The 15843-nt window shown below is 50.7% G+C and overlaps 1 protein-coding gene across 1 annotated transcript in view; it reads left to right on the top strand.

The window, feature by feature from the left end:
* Nucleotides 1-15843, top strand: part of LOC129461886 (fumarylacetoacetate hydrolase domain-containing protein 2B) — an 83939-nt gene that overhangs the window by 41667 nt on the left and 26429 nt on the right. The gene's annotated exons all lie outside the window — the stretch shown is intronic.

The following is a 15843-nucleotide window of genomic DNA, read 5'->3' as shown; positions in this document are numbered from 1 at the left end:
AATAGATAAAAATTATCATGGCAGAGACGTAGAAGTCCCTCAGGAGGCTCCCTGTGAATCCCAGAGAGTTGCCGAGCCCAGCCACTGGGCCTCAGAGTCACAGGCGGGAAGATGTCTTCCCAGCTCAACCCCTCCCCTCCTCTAGCAGGAAAGATGCACTTTTGAGGGTGAAGGCTGGGTGGGGGTGAGGTGGGAGTGTGGCACCTTTGGCATTTTCTGCCTGAACAAAACTGCGGCCCCTGTCTGCCTTGGTGGCTCTCCCTGGCTTTGCTTTCAGAGACATCACCTCCCTGTGGTCATTTCGGAGGAAGATGTGCACTCGGGATCCGGGGACCTGGGTTCGAGCTCTGGCTCTATCGCTAACGGGCTGGCTCTGTGACCTAGACAGGTCAATGAACCCCTCCAGAGCCTCCATTTCCTCATCTGTAAACTGGGTTATCATAATGTCTGCCTCCCTAGCAAGCTCTCTGGATTCTTGTGAGGACCGGCTGTTATGGGGAGCATCACGGCTCTTTGTCCAGGTGACACGTGGGAAACATGAGGGATTATCTTTGTGCTGCTGTGGCCTTCTTGGGATTCTCCCTGAGGACTGGCCCTGCCCTGTGTTGCTCTTGCCCCTGGGAACAGCCCACCCTGTCTCCTGCCTCCCCACCCAGATGGGAAGCAGTCACTCTGCCAGCTCTCAAGGACTCATCTCTGAGATCTTAGACAGAATAATTTCCTCTCCCTCGCAGGCCTGCCTGTCCGGGAAAATCACACAACCCACGCAGGCCCCCCCTACATGCACCCACACGCCCCACAGCCATTGTCTCCTGCACCAGCCAGCAGAAAAGCAGAATGGGGCATGGGAGGAGGATGCGGAGGCTGCAGGAAGTGGGGTGACACCCCCAACCCTGAGGGTCTCCTAGTGTCAGGCCAAGGGCTGACATGGACATGGGGAGACAGGAGCCAGATTCCTTCCAGATCCTCCCACAACCTGGGTTTCAGCCACCCTGCCAAGGCCGCAGGCGCTGCACAAGGCCACAGGTGAGTGTCCAGCTGGGGACTGAGGTAAGGGCTGGATCCCACAGCCCATTGGTAACAGAGACTGGATGAGAACGCCCAAGTCCAGTGCTCTTTCTGCACTGCTTCCCAGAACTTCCTGCCACTAGAGGCCTCCAAGCCAGGAGGTACAGAGAAAGCCTGCTCCAAGTGAGGGCCTAGGGACACATGGAGCCCCATTCCTGTCTCCCAGCATGGACCCTGCCCATGCTGCCCCTGCCCAAGCCACAGGGCACTGCCTAGCCCTGCTTGGGCCGGGGCTCACCAGCCCTAAGGGACAGCAGGCCCCGCCTCCAAGACACTACCCCATGGCAGGGGAAAGCCTTGGGGTCCCCATGAAATGCAGGCATCCCCAGACAGAGAATAAGTCTCCCCAGGATGGGAAGATTTGCCTAGTGAGTGGCCACCCTGGACACCCTGCCCTCCCATAGAAGCCAGGTTCTGGAAGATCCCCCGAGAGCCTATGTGGACCCCTCTGCTTAGACCATCCAAGCCCACAGGTCTGGGGCTAATGGTGGGGAAAGGGGGCTCCAGGAGCTGAGGAGGGGCAGAGACAGGGGATGGAGGCAGAAGTCGGGCAGATCTCAGGCGCATTTTCTGCAGTGATAAAGACCTTTTGCTCAGCAGCTAGCTTCCACAGGCACTTCTCCCCCACATGACACCACATCGGGGCCCACAGGAGAAAGTCCGGAGTAGGCTGAGGCACTGGGTCCCCTCGCTTCTCCTAAACACACCTGCCTACAGGGGGCACTGCCCCCTCTCAGAGACTGGGGGGTGGAGACTTAGCTGCAGGGGACGGGATGGCTCCAGGACAGGAGAGCCATCCAGGAGAAGGCCAGGGCTCTGGGAGAAGAAGGGTTCCTACTGCCCTCCCAGAACAGGGCTCCTGGCTCAGTGAAGCCATCTCCACAACTCCCACAGCTGCCTCCTCCTGCCCCTCCTCAAACTCCCACAGCCACCTCCAGCTCCCGCGCCATGAGGTCTGCTCCACGACCGCAGGAGCCAGACAGAGGCCGGGGTAGCCTCAGGCAGACAGACACTTTTGTGGGTGTTCACCCAGAGCTAGACCTCAGGGAAAACAGGGGTGGCCTGGGGGCTGAGAATTCGGGAGTCCCAGCACATCCAGGACCATAAATACGCCATGCCCTTTGACCCGCTAACCCCACTGTTTGGAATTCCTCCCAAAAACATAATTGCAATGGGAAAAATAGCAAAATGTGCACAGCTGTTTATAGCAACATTATTTACCATAGTAAACAAGTCAAGTCAGCCAAAATACTTTGCAAGTTGTGGGAGGGGGAACTGTGGGTCAATAAGGCAGGCTATTCATTATACTGTAATACCTAACCTTGTTTTTACTAACCTTGTTTTTAGACTCTCCCTTTCTCCCTTAATCGCCTAGCCTTGTTTCCACATGAATAAGCTCTCCCCTAGCTGAGAAAGCCAGATGAACTCCATTTGGCTCCTTCATTTACAAGACATCAAGGACTCCTTACCCACCCCCTTTCCTCAAGGAGTTGACTTGTGTAAGCTGACTCTCAACGTATCAGAGTCCAATTAACTGATAAGGTACTAAAGCAAGCAATGTACGAAGTTCCCAGGATTTTGCTCAAGAGATAACACCATAAAGCCTTGAGTTTGTGTCCAGCAGAGCCCCCATACCTGACATCTTATGATAGATTTAGAGCCCCTGCACCTGGAACTGTTTGTTTCTCTGAAACCATTTGTCTTTTTCACTTTTTGCATGTTTTTACTTCTGTAGAATTGTTGCAGTCGAGCTCCCCTCCCCTTCCTAAACCAAAGTATAAAGGAAAATCAAGCCCCTTCCTCGGGGCCGAGAGAATTCTGAGGGTTAGCCGCCTCTCAGCCGCCGGCTAAATAAAGGACTCTTAAATTCGTCTCAAAGTGTGGCGTTCCTCTAACTCGCTTGGGTACAACATTTGGAGGCCCCAGAGAGATTATATTCGCCACTAGGCGAGAGCCAGGCTTACTCCGGGCTCCCCCGGATGGATGGCCAGCTTATAGGGGAGGTGCCACCTGAAAAAAAATTTTCCAGGTCCCCGAAAGGTGACCGTCTTCCGGAGGAGAGTGGGTTGACTACCATGTGTGTACCCACAAAATTCAACCTCTGAGTCCTCAACTTCTGACCCTGGGGTCAGATAAGTCAGATTTGACTTTGGTTTGGTGAGAGGGAGGCAGCCCTGATGAGGGCGTCCCTCTCTTTGACTCTGTCCATACTCCAAGATGCTGGAGGATAGAGTCCTGGTTTCTGGCAGGCTGGCCTCTCCATTAAGACTAGTCTCTCACTCCCTTCTCTTCTCTTTCTTTCTTTCTCTCTCTCTCCCTTTCCCTATCCCTCCTGCTCCTCTCGTTCAGGTCTCCCAGGACCTCTTGTTTAAAACAGAAAATAAGAAAAATGGTTATAAACTCTGAGTGAATGTGTGCATGATTGAGGAGCCAGGGGCCTGCTTCTGGATCTCCAGTTTGTAGCTCCATGGTGAAAGCTACGGAATTCGAGTGGGCCCTCACCTGCGGTTCCATGGTGAACTCACAAGGCTTAAGGCAGCATCAGGCATAGCTCGATCTGAGCTGGGGGTTTATACCAGTCTGCCAATGCTAAGAGGAGCCCAAGTCCCCGCAGGGGGAGCAGCCAGGCGGGCATCTGACTGATCCCATCACGGGACCCCCTCCTCTTGTCTGTCTAATAAAAACTGTCATAATTGTTTCTATACCCTAGGGACTATTGTTTGTTTTATGTTTATTGTCCTGCTCCGTGCCTCTTGTCCTGTTTGGTGGTTGTCAAAGTTTCGTATGTCAGATCATCGATATAGCCCAAGACGTCTGGGTAAGAACTTCTTCAAGGTCCTTAGTGCTGATTTTTCATCACAGGAGGTTAAATTTCTCATCAATCATTTAGGCTGGCCATCCCAGTCCTGCCTTTTCTGTCAGAAACAAATCAGGTGTTGTTACAGGAAGGAGTGCGGAGTATATTCACCTGATTGGGATTTCTGGCACCACGAAGGTTGCTGGCATTTAGATTGTCATACCCCACGTCCAAGTGACTGGGCTGCCTCTAGACTAAACCGGTGGTGGGTTCAAAATAGCCACCCTGCAGACCTCCTTGCTCACCTCTTTTGTCATCCTGTAACTTTTCCTGTGCCCTTAAATAGGGCACTGTGCAGAGAAACCTATGCCCGTACCGCTTTACTTCATTTAGACTCTTATTCTATTGCTCTGTAGCTACTCTCCTACCTTAGAAAGATCCAAGTGGCCCTTTTTCCTCTTCATCCCTACCCCTTACCCTGTACATCTTGTTTTCCCGTGTCACAGCAAGTTCAGCGTCTCCAGGACTTGGCTGTGCTCTCACTCTTCAAACCTTTAAAAGAAAAGGCCAAGTTTGAGCTATTTGCCTTTGAGTCATGGAGACACCAAAAGTATTTAGGCTACAGATCCAGAGAAAGATGGAGGACGCCCAGGTCCATCCGGCCAAGGAGACTTCGGGTCGGCCTCTCGTCTTCCTCCCGCAATCTTAAAGCTAAAGTTAACCATCACGTGGCAAGTAGTGTGAGCTTTTGTTGTCTTTCTGCTCCTTTTGGTTATGTTCATTCTGTTATTCTGATACTCCAGCCCCCTAGGGAGTGAGTTTTTCTGTCCATGCTGGGTTTGATATCCCTGCTCAAACCTTGTCAAACTGCCTCCAAAAATGGGAAACTCCTCTTCCCAGCCCTGTAAGGATTGGAGCCCCCTCCAATGTATGTTGCAGAATTTTTCTCCAGGCTTCTCAGAGAATTATGGGGTCCGCCTTTAAAAAGGCAAACTCTGGACACTCTGCGAAGTAGAATGGTCAAAGTTTGGAGTTGGGTGGCCCCCAGTAGGGTCACTGAACCTCGCAATTGTTCAGGCTGTGTGGCGGGTTGTTGCTGGAACTCCTGGCCACCCCGATCAGTTTCCCTACATTGATCAATGGCTGAGTTTGGTCAGAAGCCCCCCTCCATGGCTCCGCTCATAATTCTGCCTCCAAGGTCCTTTGGAGCCAGACCGCACTTTCGCCTCAACCCTCAGCCGGTCCGGCTCCCCCTGTACTGCCTCCCTCTGAAGAAGAGGAGTCTCCCCACCCAGTTCCACTGCCTTCTAACCGTCTTGCTCCCTTAGAATCCTTGACTACGTCCCCTGTAGGCTCACCGCCTATTGCCTCTCGATTGCAGCCACGGCAGGAGGAAGTAGCCCCCCTTCTACCACTGAAAGAAGCACAAGTCCCTCTGGGTGAGGAGCACTCAGCCCCATTCTTGGTTTATGTCCTTTTTTCTACTTCTGACCTGTATAACTGGAAGGCTCATAATCCTCCCTTCTCTGAAAAGCCCCAGGTCTTGACCTCACTGATGGAGTCCGTGCTCCAGACCCATCGGGCCACCTGGGATGACTGTCAAGCAGCTCCTTTTGACCCTTCTTACCTCTGAAGAGAGGGAATATATCCGAAGAGAGGCCAGAAAGTATTTCCTCACATCAGCCAATAGGCCGGAGGAGGAAGACAGAGACCTTCTTGAGGAGGTCTTTCCCTCTACCCGGCCTAACTGGAACCCGAATTCCTCAGGTAGGAAAAGAGCTTTGGACGATTTACACCAGTATCTCCTTGCAGGTTTCAAAGGAGCCGCTCAGAAACCCATAAACTTGTCTAAGACGACTGAAGTCGTACAGGAGCCTGATGAGTCACCGGGAGCATTTTTAGAATGCCTCCAGGAGGCCTATCGGACTTACACCGCTTTTGATCCGGCAGCTCCCGAAAATAGCCATGCTCTTAATTTGGCATTTGTGGCTCAGGCAGCCCTTAATATTAAAAGAAAACTCCAAAAACTGGAGGGATTTGCTGGGATGAATATCAGTCAGCTTTTAGAGATAGCCCAAAAAGTTTTTGACAATTGAGAGTTTGAAAAACAAAAACAAGCAGCACAGGCAGCCGAAAAAGCCACTGATAAAGCATCCAAAAGACAAGCAAAAATCTTAGCGGCAGCTATCCAAGAGGTCAAGAAGGGAAGGCCCCCATCACAGAGGAATAGCCAGGGAACCTCAGGTCCCCACCAGACGGGCAAAAGAGGTAATCAGGCTCCCCTAGAAATGGACCAATGTGCTTATTGCAAGCAGACTGGGCACTGGAAAAAGAAATGGCCACTACAGCCAGAGGAAAAATCAGAAAAGAAAAAGGTCCTCACCTACCCCACGATGGAAGAGTCTGATGACTGACAGGGCCAGGGCTCCCTTGCTCTTGGCCCCCAGGAGCCCACGGTGACTGCTACAGTTGGGGGGCCAGCCTGTACACTTCCTAGTAGATACCGGGGTGGAGCACTCAGTACTGCAGACCCCCTTGGGCAATGTCTCTAATAAAAGAGTGACTGTACAAGGGGCTACTGGAGCTATTCAAGAATATCCTGTCACACACTCACGAGAAGTGAGCTTGGGACAGAAAAGAGTGACACACTCATTTCTTGTGGTTCCAGAGTGTCCTTTTCCTCTCCTCAGATGAGACCTGCTCCATAAGTTACAGGCGTCTATTTCCTTCTCAGCTCAGCAGGCTCACCTCACACTAGGAAATACAGCATCCCTACTGCCCAACTCCTGCTAACTACCCCTCTGTCAGAGGAATACCTTTTAGTTTCACCATCACAACCACTGGAAGAGAATACTAATCCTCTCCTGTTGGACTTACAGACGCTCTTTCCCCGAGTTTGGGCCGAGTCAAACACCCCAGGACTGGCTAAACACCATCCACCAGTGGTTGTAGAACTCCTGGGCACTGCTGTGCCAGTGGGCTAGACAGGGGATTAATCCCCATATTCAACGACTGTTACAAGCTGGCATACTTACACCATGTCAGTCTGCCTAGAATACTCCATTTTTGCCAGTCCAGAAACCCAGAACAAATGATTACCGGCTGGTACAAGACTTAAGGGAAGTTAACAAATGGACTGTTACTGTCCATCCAGCCATCCCTAATCCTTATACTCTACTTAGCCTGCTTCCACCAGAACATACAGTATACACTGTCTTAGACCTAAAGGATGCTTTTTTGCTATTCCTCTGGCCCCCAAGAGCCAGACGATCTTTGCATTCGAATGGACAGATCCTAGCTCGGAAGACACTACCCAACTGACTTGGACTCAGTTATCTCAGGGTTTCAAAAACTCCCCCACCCTTTTGGAGGCTCTCCAGCAAGATCTTATACTATTCTGAGCTAGTCACCCTAACTGTACTCTTCTTCAGTATGTAGACGATCTTTTATTAGCTACTGAAACTATGGACAGTTGCCTGCAACATACTAGAGACCTGCTTTACCTCCTTCAGGAGCTCGGGTATCAACTCTCCACCAAAAAGGCCCAGCTTTGTCTTCCCAGAGTGTCCTACCTGGGATACGAGATAAACCAAGGAAAACAGGCACTCACCAGTGCCTGGAAAGAAGCCATCCTATGAATCCCCACTCCTACCACCAAGAGACAGGTATGTGAATTCCTGGGGGCCGTGGGGTACTGTCACCTCTGGATATTGGGGTTTGTGGAAATTGCCAAGCCCCTGTACACTGCTACAGGAGGAAATGGCCTGCTAGTTTGGACAGACACAGAAGAACAGGCTTTTCAAAATCTGAAAAAGGCATTAACTGAAGCCCCTGCTCTAGCCCTCCCAAATATCTCAAAGCCGTTTCACCTGTTTGTCCACGAAAGCCAGGGAGTTGCTAAGGGGGTGCTTACTCAGACTTTAGGACCCTGGAGATGCCCAGTGGCCTATTTGTCTAAGAGGCTGGAGCCTGTGGCCTCTGGATGGCCAAGTTGTCTGCGAGCTATAGCGGCTACAGCAAGCCTAGTCCAAGAGGCTGATAAGTTACCTCTGGGCTAAAATTTAACCCTTATGGCTCCTCATGCCATAGAGTCTTTACCACGAAGTGCTTCTGGCAAATGGATTCAAATGCTCACATCCTGCAGTATCGGAGTTTACTGTTAGATCAGCCTCGTTTGACTTTCTCTCCCACACGGTGTTTAAATCCAGCTACTCTACTCCCTGATCCAGACTTCACTACTCCTGTCCAGGACTGTCAGGAACTGTTAGAAACCACCGAAACTGGCCGACCTGATCTCCAAGATGTCCCCCTAAAGAAGGCAGATGCCACTGTGTTTACAGACAGTAGCAGCTTCCTCGAGCAGGGAGTATGAAAGGCTGGTGCAGCAGTTACCATGGAGACAGATGTGCTATGGTCCCAGGCTTTACCAGCGAACACCTCAGCACAAAAAGCTGAATTGATTGCCCTCACTTAGGCTCTTCGATGGGGTAAGAATAAATGTATTAACATTTACACTGACAGCAGGTACGCTTTCGCTACTGTACGTGTACATGCAGTCATCTATCAGGAGCACGGGCTACTCACCTCAGTAGGAAAGACTATCAAAAACAAAGAAAAAATTCTAGCTCTGCTTGAAGCAGTATGGCTCCCTCAGCAGATGGCTGTAATCCACTGCAAAGGATATCAAAGAGAAAACACAGCCATTGCCTGTGGTAACCAGAAAGCTGACTCAGTGGCCCTGGGACACAGCGCGACTTCCAGTCACGCCTCTAAATTTACTACCCACAGTCTCCTTTCCACAGCCAGATCTGCCTGACAATCCCACGTACTCAACAGAAGAAGAAAAACTGGCTTCAGATCTCAGAGCCAATAAAAATCAGGAAGGTTGGTGGATTCTTCCTGACTCTAGAATCTTTATACCCCGAGCTCTTGGGGAAAATTTAATCAGTCATCTATATTCTAACACCCACTTAGTAGGGGCAAAACTAGCCCAGCTCCTCTGGAGCTGTTTTAAGATCCCCCGTCTTCAAAGCTTAACAGATCAAGCAGCTCTCCAGTGCACAACTTGTGCCCAGGTAAATGCCAAGCAAGGTCCTAAACCCAGCCCAGGCCACTGTCTCTGAGGAAACTCGCCAGGAGTAAAGTGGGAAATTGACTTTACAGAAGTAAAACCACACCAGGCTGGGTACAAATACCTTCTAGTACTGGTAGACACCTTCTCCGGATGGACTGAGGCATTTGCTACCAAAAATGAGACTGCCACCTCGGTCGTTAGGTTTTTACTCAATGAAATCATCCCTTGACATGGGGTGCCTGCTGCCATAGGATCTGATGATGGACCACCCTTCACCTCGTCCATAGCTCAGTCAGTCAGTAAGGCATTAAACATCCAATGAAAGCTCCATGACGCCTATCGACCCCAGAGCTCTGGGCAGGTAAAACGCATGAATCACAACCTGAAAAGCACTCTTACAAAATTAATCTTATAGACCGGTGAAAATTGGGTAAGTCTCCTTCCTTTAGCTCTTCTTAGAATAAGGTGCACCCCTGACTGGGCTGGGTTCTCACCTCTTGAAATCATTCATGGGAGAGCGCTGCCTATCTTGCCTAAGCTAAGGGATGCCCATCTGGCAAAAATATCACAAGCTAATTTATTACAGTACCTACAGTCTCTCCAACAGGTACAAGATACCATCCAGCCACTTGCTCGAGGAGCCCATACCAATCTGGTTCCTGACCAGACGGGGCCCTGCCATTCATTCCAGCCAGGTGACCTGGTGTTTGTTAAAAAGTTCCAGAGAGAAGGACTCACTCCTGCTTGGAAGGGACCTCACACTGTCATCCTCACCACACCAACGGCTCTGAAGGTGGACGGCATTCCTGCTTGGATTCATCACTCCCACATCAAAAAGCCCAGCTAGAAACATGGGTCGCTAAGCCTGAGTCAGGCCCCTTAAAACTGCACTTAAGTCGGGTGAAGCCATTAGATTAATTCTTCTTATTTACCTGTCTTGTTTGTTTTTGCCTGCCCTGTCCTCTGCGCCTTCCTATTCCTTTCTCCTCACCTCTTTCACGACAGGACGTGTATTTGCAAACACTACTTGGAGGGCAGGTACCTCCAACGCAGTCTCCCTTACAGTTGATTTATGTGTGCTGTTCCCAGAACCAGCCCATACCCACAAAGAGCAACACAATCTGCCGGTCATGGGGGCAGGAAGTGTAGACCTTGTGGCAGGATTTGGACACTCTGGGAGCCAGACTGGATGTAAAAGCTCCGAAGGCGCAGAAAAAAGACTTCAAAGTGTTGACTTTTACTTCTGTCCTGGAAATCACCCTGACTCTAGCTGTCAAGATACTTACCAGTTTTTCTACCTGGACTGAACATGTGTAACTTTAGCCACTTACTCTGGGGGATCAACCCGAACTTCAACTCTTTCCATAAGTCATGCTTCTCGTCCTAGATTGTGTACGAGAAAAAATTGTAATCTTCTTACTATAACTGTCCGTGACCCTAATTCAGCTCAATGGTATTATGGCATGTCATGGGATTAAGACTTTATATCCCAGGATTTGATGTTGGGACTATGTTCACCATCCAAAAAAAAACCCTGGTCTCACGGAGCCCCCCAAGCCAATGGGGCCTTTGACTGGTCTAGGTGACCCTATGTTCCAGAAACTCCCTGACAAAGTCGATTTAACTGTTCCAGCGCCATTCTTAGTCCCTAAACCCCAGCTACAATGGCAACATCTTCAACCCAGCCTGATGTCTATACTAGGTGGAGTACATCACCTCCTTAACCTCACCCAGCCTAAACTAGCCCAAGATTGTTGGCTATGTTTAAAAGCAAAACCCCCTTATTATGTAGGATTAGGAATAAAAGCCACACTTAGACGTGGCCCTCTATCTTGTCGTGCATGACCCCGTGCCCTCACACTAGAAGATGTGTCTGGAAATGCTTTCTGTCTAATTAGTACTGGGTATAACTTATCTGCTTCTCCTTTTCAGGCTACTTGTAATCAGTCCCTGCTTACTTCCATAAGCACCTCAGTCTCATACCAAGTGCCTAACAATACCTGGTTGTCTTGCACCTCAGGTCTCACTCGCTGAATTAACGGGACTGAACCAGGACCTCTCCTGTGCGTGTTAGTTCACGTACTTCCCCAGGTATACGTGTACAGTGGACCAGAAGGACAACTTCTCATTGCTCCCCCTGAGTTACATCCCAGGTTTTGCCAAGCCACCCCACTCCTAGTTCCCCTCTTGACTGGCCTTAGCATAGCCGGATCAGCAGCCATTGGTACGGCTGCCCTGGTTCAAGGAGAAACTGGACTAATGTCCCTGTCTCAACAAGTAGATGCTGATTTAAGTAACCTCCAGTCTGCCATAGATGTGCTGCGTTCCCAGGTAGAGTCTCTGGCTGAAGTAGTTCTTCAAAATCGCTGAGGTTTAGATCTACTCTTCCTCTCTCGAGAAGGTTTATGCGCAGCTCTAGGAGAAAGTTATTGCTACTATGACAATCAGTCTGGAGTCATAAAAGATACTCTCCAAAAGGTTCGAGAAAATCTAGATAGACGTCAACAAGAATGAGAAAATAACATCCCCCGGTATCGAAGCATGTTCAACTAGAACCCCTGGCTAACGACTTTAATCACTGGATTAGCTGGACCCCTCCTCATCCTACTATTAAGCTTAATTTTTCGGCCTCGTATATTAAATTGGTTTCTTAACTTTGTAAAGCAACACATAGCTTCTGTCAAACTTATGTACCTTAAAACTCAATATGACCTCCTTGTTATAACTGAGGACTCAATGATTTGATTCCCCAAAAACACAAGTGGGGAATGTAATTCCTAACCTTGTTTTTAGACTCTCCCTTTCTCCCTTAATCGCCTAGCCTTGTTTCCACATGAGTAAGCTCTCCCCTAGCTGAGAAAGCCAGACGAACTCCATTTGGCTCCTTCATTTACAAGACAGCAAGGACTCCTTACCCACCCCCTTTCCTCAAGGAGTTGACTTGTGTAAGCTGACTCTCAACATATCAAAGAGTCCAATTAACTGATAAGGTACTGAACAAGCAATGTATGAAGTTCCCAGGATTTTGCTCAAGAGATAACACCATAAAGCCTTGAGTTTGTGTCCAGCAGAGCCCCCATACCTGACATCTTATAATAGATTTAGAGCCCCTGCACCTGAAACTGTTTGTTTCTCTGTAACCATTTGTCTTTTTAATTTTTTGCATGTTTTTACTTCTGTAGAATTGTTGCAACCGAGCTCCCCTCCCCTTCCTAAACCAAAGTATAAAGGAAAATCAAGCCCCTTCCTCGGGGCCGAGAGAATTCCAAGCGTTAGCTGCCTCTCAGCCGCTGGCTAAATAAAGGACTCTTAAATTCATCTCAAAGTGTGGCGTTCCTCTAACTTGCTCAGGTACAACAATACATCCACGAAAAATGGTAAACTTGGAAATTCCTCATAAAATAATGTTAAGGGAAGTGATAAGACAAACTTGCACATATTTGTTCAGGCAGCAGACGATGACTGAGCACCCTGTCTGGGCTACGCAGCTGCTCCAGGTGCTAGAGAGATCCCCGTCAACAGGACCAAGTCCCCGCCCTTGTGGAAGGAACGTTCCAGAAGTGCGCCATAGGGTCAAAGGTGAATTAAAACCACAGGCAAGTACTTCGCCAAGGCAGGGAGATGGACAGAACCGAGTGTTGTCCTCTGCAGGGTCCATCCTGCCTGGGCTGGGTGGGTCACCAGGGTGTGGCCCCACAGAGGTCTGCAGGCTCCTAAGGAAGGGGACAGACCCAGGATCAAAGTGAGGTGTGCCTAGCCAAGGGCAGTGGGTCCTGCCAGACCACAGGGGCTTCTCCCCACAGGAGGGAAATTTGTCAGGCTGCTTTTAGGAATCCCATGAACCTTTGGGGTTTGTGGATGAACCAGGTGAGGAGCAGTACCCGAGAGTGTGAGCTGAGTTTTCTACTAACCTAACAAGTTAGGAAGTGAAAGGGTGACTCTGTAGGCTCAGACTAAGACCACGCCACACCGGTTGCAGTCAAGATATCTTTATTGGAGGAGTCTGAAGGAGAGCTGAAGTGGAAGGAAAGAGAGCGAGAGCTTTGCAGCCTCCGTCTTTTATATCTAGGGACGTTACGTGGGGGTTGCTGGTTGGCTGAGGGGCTGGGTCTAGGCTGAGGCGGGAAGGCGTGACCTCTGATTGGCTCCTTTTGGCGGGCCTGTGTTGGGAAGGAAGAAGAACCCGGAACCAGCGCCATTAGGGTGCTCTTGTTACCTAACAGGAAGGGTCACAACTGAGGGGCTGGGGGTCCATCCTGCCCCAAGCATGGCCAGATCTGCAAGCAGGAGACATCATATGGTGGCCTGGGAGGCAAAGGGGTCTGAGTCAGAGGTAAAGGTGTAATCTGAAGGTGGACTGGCCCCCATCCTGCTGGCTCCCTGTGGCCCAGAGAGTTGGAGAAAGCCCCTTGGACCAGAGCCTTCCCACACTTGGTCCTGTGTCGGGTAGGAGATTTGCCGTTTCTGCTGTTCCAGAGCCCAGACAGACTTCACTGGGGTGGTGGGAGCCAAGGCATGGAATTTCAGTCACCTCACAGGTGCAGGGCCCTGGGTGGAGCTGCCGGCTGCAGCCAGGGCCAGGGAGCAGAGATGCCCCTCTGCCACCCTGCCCCACCCCAGGCAATGAAGAAACTCCAAGCTCTGGGTCTGTGGGAGGCACCAGGCAAACAGAGGAGTCGGCAAGCTAAACATGCTATTAGCAGCGATGGAGAAGTGACGATTATCTGCACAGCTGTCAGAAGCAGCTCCCTGCTGCCTGGCACCAGCACCTGGGGAGGGGCCGCCACTCGTCGGCCTTCACAGAGATGCCCCAAGCTGGGAAAGAAAGACCAGCAGGCTGGACATTCTGTGCCACCACTCCTTCATCCTTAGCCATGTGGATCTTGCCCTTCATCCAGAGGCTGAGACCTGGATGCCGAGACCAGCTCAGTCAGGGAGACCCTAACCCAGCAGCGCTAGAGGAACTAAAGACACACACACAGAAATATAGAGGTGTGAAGTGGGAAATCAGGGGTCTCACAGCCTTCAGAGCTGAGACCCCCGAACAGAGATTTACCCATGTATTTATTAACAGCAAGCCAGTCATCCGCATTGTTTCTATAGATATTAAATTAAGTATCCCTTATGGGAAACAAAGGGATGGGCCAAATTAAAGGAATAGGTTGGGCTAGTTAACTGCAGCAGGAGTATGTCCTTAAGGCACAGATGGCTCATGCTATTCTTTGTGGCTTAAGAATGCCTTTAAGCGGTTTTCCGCCCTGGGCGGGCCAGGTGTTCCTTGCCCTTATTCCCGTAAATCTACAATCTTCCAGCATGGGTGTTAGGGCCATTATGAAAATGTTACAATGCTGCAGTTATTTTGTTTATGGCCAGTTTTGGGGCCAGTTTATGGCCAGATTTTGGGTGGCCTGCTCCCAACACCTGGAAGCCAGGCCCACCTCTGCACCTGCCCCCATTGCTGGGCTTCATTCCTCAAACTGTAAGCTGGAGATGAAAGTAACACCACCTTTGGTGGTGGAATTGTTGGGAGGGACTAGTGGGATATTTTGTCTGAAAGCACCTTGCAAATGGTAAAGGGCTATGGGGTCACTGCTGTTACAATTCTTCTATCAAAAACCTAATCTTCAGGGCTTTCACTATCTGTTTCATTCACACAGAATGAAATTGAGGCTCAAGAGGTTACACAATTTGACCAAGTCACACAACTGCAAACAGAAGTAGGTGTCGGTTTCCAGGATCGAAGCCAGGAGGAGGCTCAAAGAGCATCCAGCCCCCCATGCTGTAAAAGGGATTTAAGGCCCAGAAACAGAAGGTGATTAGCCTCACAGCAGGACAGAGGGCAGACAGCACCGAAGCCCAGCTCTGTTCGCAATGCTGGGAGCACTTCCCAGGCCACTGTGGATCTGGGCGTTGTTCTCGGCTGGGGGTGGCTGCAGGAGCAGCCTGAGGAATAAATCCATGCCAGAGCACTGAAGATGCCCCCACCCCGCATGCTCCCCACCCAGATCTCTTAATCTCAAAGGGGCTCTAACAGAGACCCAGAGTGCCTGGAGGAATGCACTCTAATGGTGGAAAGGTGGGTTCCAGAGTCTGCTCAAGATGGGGTCCTAGAGTAGGGAAGGAGCCTGCCCAGGCACAAGGCACGGGCACCTCTCAAAGCTTTATGTGCTGCCTGGGGCCCTTGACAACCCAAGGCCTTCCAAGATGCTTTGAACTCAGTCTTCTCAGCCCTACCGCTGCCCCACTTGACAGAAGAGAGATGAACTGGGAGGTGAGAGGCACTGCCTTTTGACAGCACTTATGTGGGCAGAGAGGTGGGAATGCTGATTGCACCATGTGGGAGGGACGTGGAGCGTGGGGTGGTGACTCACAGGACAGTGGGGGATAGGAAGCAGCTCCAGAGCCTCGCTGACAGTGAAAGGGAAGGGTGCTTATGACTCAGGGACAGCTGGGGAGGGGCGCATGGGAAGGGAGCTCATTCCTCGAACCACGGTTGTCTGTACCCAGCAATGTACCCTGGGTGCTTGGGCCCCACTCTTGCCCCCATGGGGCAGTCTTTGCCCTCAGCTTGCTTCCCAGCAGTAGCCAGGCACCGAGTAGCTGCATGGTGAGTGAATTCCAATCTTGCCCGCTGCCACCCAGCTGTGCAGACCTTCGGCAGGCTGAGTGCTCCTCTGCCCTCACATCTAGGCCTATAGATGAAAGCAGAGCTGATTGCCCATCCTGCAGCTGTGAATGTTGCAGCTCCCAGCAGGTTCTTGCTGCAGACTTGCTGAGAGGACTGAATGCTGTAGCAGGCCACCCCAGCCCCTGGGCACCCGCTCTGAGATAGCCCCAACAAATAGCGAATAAATGCCCTATTCCCAGGCCCGTTTGATTCCGGTGCTCCTTTCACCCTTGCCCT

This window comes from Symphalangus syndactylus, chromosome 14, assembly GCF_028878055.3.
Source record: "Symphalangus syndactylus isolate Jambi chromosome 14, NHGRI_mSymSyn1-v2.1_pri, whole genome shotgun sequence".
NCBI classification, from domain to species: Eukaryota; Metazoa; Chordata; class Mammalia; order Primates; family Hylobatidae; genus Symphalangus; species Symphalangus syndactylus.
The sequence above is the reverse complement of the archived record's forward strand: the minus strand, read 5'-3'. Positions and strand labels throughout refer to the sequence as shown.